Genomic DNA, 6,000 nt, shown 5'->3' with positions numbered 1-6,000 from the left:
GTTTTCACCTTACAAGAGATTTATCAAGTTGTAAATCTTTCTTTATGTTCATGAGCTATAAAAAGTTTACGTGTGTAAGGCATCTCCCCCAACTCAGATTTTGGCTAAGAAGTACGCTGGTTATGTAGTCCACTGGATATAATTTTGTTTCTGTTTTTAAAGTTACATATGTGTTTTTAATATCATAATAATCAGTGATCATTTTAGTAATTCAAAATACAAGTTCATTTGAATTTAAGTAAAATACATTCTATTGCTCTTTTTAGTGAATTATAAAGTGCTATTCTCTGTTCTTTTGAAAATGTTAAAAATTACCCCAGGTCTAGTGAATTAAAAAAATTAATTGTCAGATAAGTAATTTCAAGATTCATTTTATTTACTTTTGCACATTAGATTTTGATTGGAGAGCATGTACTTGGATAACTTAAAGAAATAAACACCCTGTAAAACGTGATGGAATAATTTGACTCCAATTTACATAAAGAACATAATTTCCAACATTTCTCATAACATTTGTGGGCATGCAGCATGCATTGTATGACTGTAGGTGGAAGTGAAAGACCTGGTGTCTTGCATTTCAAACTGTCAGCTGATCCTCACTGCTCTATTCCTGTTTAAGTGAGATGCTGACACAGGCTCACACACTGACTATCCCAAGTAGCACTAATTAAGGGCTGTCCAACTGTGCTTTCTGTTGAGCAGTTTGCTCCAGTGGGTGACAGGAAACAGCCTGAGCTCTGTCTGCAGAATGACATAACAAAGAAGGTTTTTTTAAAAAAAGAACACAGATCTAGTGGGCTGGATAAAAAGCCCTAAGAAAGATCTAACTTGCCTATTTGTTGCTGTGAATATATAATTTTAGATTAAGAAAACTTGCTAAGTCACTGTTTATTGTAAGTTTATTAGGACACTTCTTGTTAGAATTAGTAATAATTATATGAGAAGAATGTCATTAATAGGAAACTTGGTGATCAAGCATTCTTCTTATTCAAAAGGTTATCAATAAATGTCTTTTAAAAAATGGTGGTCAAATGTTGTCATTATGGTATAATAGCATTATTTGTAACTTGCAGAATTTAGTTTAAAAAGCAAAGACTTGAAGGGTATATAGTTCCCTTGGGTAGGGCTGTGAAAGTCAATTTATTAGTGGCCAGGTTGATTAAGAAAATGTTATCCAAAAAAAAAAAAAAAGGAAAAACCAAAACTGAAACAAAAATTCCTACAATTAGGAAGTAATGAGAGCAATATTAACTGTAAGTTCCTTCTGTGTTTGTGTGCATTTATTTTCCTTAAAACTCTAACAAATTTGAAGCTGAGATTTAGTTTTTTTCTCTACTCCCTCTAAAAATAAAAATATTCTCAAGAAAATAAAACATTTTCTTGAGAAAAATGTATATAAAAGAGCCAAGTACTTCCCATGGTATGATAACATTACTTAGAAGTAGAGTAGATCAGCATTGATATATGGTTGAAACTAACAGAGAAAAACAGCAAAATGTGTTCTTGATGTGTTACTGTGTATTTTAATGAGGGCATCATCACCATCTTCATCATCTACCAGAAGACATGAGACTTAGAAACAAAACCAAATGCAGAGTGAATTTTTTGACAGCACTAAGCGATAACGCCTCCTGGCTGCTGCAGTGTGCTTGAGAAATTGGCTGGCCCACTACTGTCCTTTTACAATGGTTTCATTTAATTGTAAACCAAAGATCAAAGGTCTGTAACTCTTTAACCAAATTCCAATGTCTGCCAAATTCAATAGCTGTCATTCTTATAGAAAAAGGCAGTGTAATATGTGTGTTCTGATCTAATTTTATAGAAAAAGACACAATTTACATACTGTTTATTTAGTTAAGTCCCTAAAATCAATACCTTTGTCTGTACCTCTTTTGTTTAAAATACATCATGACATGGCAAACGGCTATATAAATGAATTTTTCTAAACCACACGCATTGTTAATGTCTTTCTATTGCACATTCAAAAAAGAATAGTTGAAATCATAGCATTTTATAGATCAACTTAAATGTATTTTAATATTGGATTACTAAAGAATGTTGTTTTACATTTCTTAAATTATACATTTTGTTTGAAAAGGTCAGTCATTTTCCTGAGCCACGTTTGCCAACAGAAAGACATATTTCAACCATTGAAATAAAAGGAAAAGTGATTATGTTCAATTCTAAGAGAAAATAATTCTTAAAAATGTGTCTCTGTAACAAATAAGCAAACAAACAATGATGAGCTCCTGAAAAAGTTTCTGGATGGAATAGCAGTATTCTCAAGAGAGAAAACCCCACTTTGCATTAGTAAGAAAACAATTCATTCCAATAACTGTAGAATAATCTGCAATTCATTACAACTGAGGAAGAAAACCATGGTTTTGCTTTTACTGTTAAGAGTCACAGACATTTCTTTATTGAGTTTCCTATGGTCATGGTAATATTTGTTGGAAATGTAAAGCAAATCACTACCTTTAGAACAATTTTTTCCAACTCTAAGAATAGCTATTTATGTGTTAATTTTGCATTTTTAATGACATGTGGCTTTTATATTTTGATTAGCTCTTTAGAATAATTTTCTTCCTTCATCTCTGGTATGTAACCATAATTAGTTAGAAATATTAAGCAAGATGGATCTAAGTGACATATACACTTTTGAACACGTGACAGTAAATATTTAGACATACCTATGGGAAGACCTCCAGTCACTCCTTCAGTATTAATAAAATTCGTTAATTTTATGCTTAAAAAGCCTAAAGTTTGATGTTGTTTCCATTTCGATAAATCAGATCTAAATGGCCAATGTAATTATAGATGTTCTCTTTTTACATGAAATTTTTAACATTTAGTTTTCTGCTAATTTATTTATTTACTTATTAAGAGTTGGAGGCTTACTCTGTCCCAGGCTGGAGTGCAGTGGTGTGTTCGTAAGTTACTATACCCTCAAACTCCTGGGCTCAAGCACTCCTTCCACCTCGAGCCTTCTGAGTAGCTGGAATCACAGGCGTGAGCTACCATGCCTGGCCAGCTTAGTTTTTCTAGAAAGAATTTTTCCTAGCTGTAATGAGACTACCTCTTTTAACATATGACACCTAAACCATGTTATCTCCAACATAAGGATAATTAGTCAACCTAAGTAATCTAGTGCTTTTTCATGTGATGCAATGGTCTTGAAGAGTTTTAATAAAGGCGCCTTGGGTGGCAGCGGTGCCCCAACTCAGAGGTACGAATGTTTTTATTTATGCCTTGGACTTTTAATTTGTATTATTTTGCCCTTAACCTTGATAAAATTGCTCTTCTACTTTTCTGTTCATCTGCACAGACTGTACACTCTCACTATATTCTAGTCTTTCTTCTTGGTGCCTTAGGTCCTAGTATTTAAGTTCATACACTGGCTCTAAGGCATTCTGTGGGTTAGTCTGGACATCAGAAAACCCTCCATCCTCCAATAAAGAAAATACCTTAGGAATTTCCATGCTTCAAACAAGAAAGTTTGCTGGGGGAACTTAACAACATAAGCCATTTCTCTTAATTGCAGGATATTTCTAAATATCCTGTCATTGCCACAATTCATCCATGAATAACTACTTATCCATTCATCTTACTCATCCATCCATCTAATGTATATCAAATATCTTCTATATGCTAGGCATCATGACAGGAGTTGCAAAAACAAAGATGAATATATCAAAGTCTCTGCTCTCAAGAAATTCTTGCTATAGGGAAAGAAATAGTCACATTAATAAAAACAACAAACAATAAAAAACCTAACCACACAATTTGACTAGAGCTATGTTTCCGTGTATTTTTTAAAATAGACTTTATTTTTTAGAGTAGTTTTAGATAGATAGCAAAATTTAGCCGAAGGTATAGAGATTTCCCATGTACTCACTGTTCCTATACATGCATAGCATCTCCCCTTATCATATTCCCCACTAGAGTGGTACATCTGTTACAACTGATAAACCTACATTGATACATCATTATCATCCAGAATACACAGTTTACATTAGGGTTCACTGCAGATGTAGTACATTCTGTGGGTTTGGACAGATTTATAATGACATATTCATGATTACAATATCATACAAAGTAGTTTTACTGACCTAAAAATCACATGTATTTTAAAAATAGTTTATATTTTTTTGGTAGACTGAAGTGTCAAAATTGTCTGCAAACCTGGCACATATACCTTATTTCCTGAATCTGAAAGATTTAATGATGCTAATGTAGGGAAAAGGGTGCTGATTGTCCATTCAGGACTTCTAGCTATTTCAGAAGATGAATGTCTCATGTTAACTTAGTAGAAATTGTTGCTTTTGAAGGACTCAACAAGTTGCCATTTTCCCCAGCCTCACATAGAAGAAGTACCATAATACTGAAGAGCTATGATGTTTATTATTTATTTTCACTATACAGTTAAGCTTTACATACATGGACAATTGATAAAACTTTATGTCACTCAATGATGGTGTGCTAGGAGTCATTCAGTTGTCTCTGGGTTTTGATCGTAATCCATTTTACATACACATGTTTTGTTTGAAATATTCTTCTAGGAAATCTGTCAGGGCACAAAATTTTAAATGGGGTAATTCTTGCCCTCTGGATTCTCATAATCTAGGGTGATAAAGAAAAGGGCTTCTGAAGTAGGAAAGATTATGAAAATGAAGATTATGTCTTTTTCTATATTATCAATAAAATCACAGAGTACTCCACACATTTCTTGATGACTCATCCATACTGAGCTCTACTTTTTAAACCCTGGAACATGACCATTTGCATGAACATTGCTCCTTCAATGTCACACAATAAATGAACCCACTGATTCCTGTATTCAATGCAGTGTTTCATTCACTACACCATATAATCTTTCTTGGTGTGTGTGATCTAGTGTCCTTCTCCTTCTATTACTCCTCCTCCTCTCTCTCTTTCTTTATGGATCTATGTTCCTTTTATTAGACATGTTTGCTCAGTTCCTTGAAATTTTTCAAGGCTTTATTGAATTAGCTCTTACTGCTTGCTCTGGGGCCAATCTGTCCGATGATTTAAAAGCAGTTCTTTTCATTCCCAGTAGACAATAAGAATAAAAGAACTAATATCACTTAAAATATTTTTCTTTGAAAATTAATTCTTATTTTTGTTTTGTATGATATAGACTATTTTGTCTATTACTTTAATATAATGCTATCAGTATTTGGAGCTTCACTTAATACTTGAAGTGGGCAATAGCACATTAGAAAATTGGGTTTTCTAATCTAACCAGGAAGAATTTTTTGCAGTCATCATTGGAAATTTGAAAAAGAGGAAAATGTTACATAAGAAGACTTTTCTATAGTGGTGGAAGAAGGGGAAGTAGGGGCCGGATGGTGCCCACTTATTTGATCCATTTGACAGATTATTTCAACTTTAACCTCTTGAGACTGTGCTAATAATAGGTTCATATTCGAGTTGAGAAAGTGTTTTAATCTATATCTAAGATGTTTAGATAATAATAATTACATATTGCATTATCTTTAAAAAAAGTGAAAGGAAGGAAAAAAGAAATAAAGAAAAAAAAAGAAAAGAAAGGGCAGGCCAGTTATCAAGCTGGACATTTCACAGGCATTATTTCTATGCAAGGCAGAGATCAATTCAATGTTCAGTTAAAGAAAGACTCAGGTAATTTGAATACTTTGTTCAAGATTACACATGCAGTAAGTGTTGAACTGAGATAGAAACCCAGGTTATTATGACTTTAGTCTGTGTCCCCTTTCCTTAATGGTAGGATTCATAAGGAAATTCTTTGAGAGGCCTGATAACTGTAGATGTGCAAAGTACGCAGTCTAAACAATAGGGAGGGTCAGAGACTGTAGTAAATTGCAGAATTCTGAATAGATATTTGGTTTCAGAAATATTTAACATCCTGTGCTGACTAACAAGACATTTTAAACAACAACAGTAATAGCAGCAGCAGCAAGAACTATTTTCCACATTTTAGCCTGCTTTATGCCTGACTGT

The sequence above is a fragment of the Pan troglodytes genome, chromosome 13 (genome assembly GCF_028858775.2).
Source record: "Pan troglodytes isolate AG18354 chromosome 13, NHGRI_mPanTro3-v2.0_pri, whole genome shotgun sequence".
Lineage (NCBI taxonomy): Eukaryota > Metazoa > Chordata > Mammalia > Primates > Hominidae > Pan > Pan troglodytes.
Note: the sequence above shows the minus strand (reverse complement) of the source record.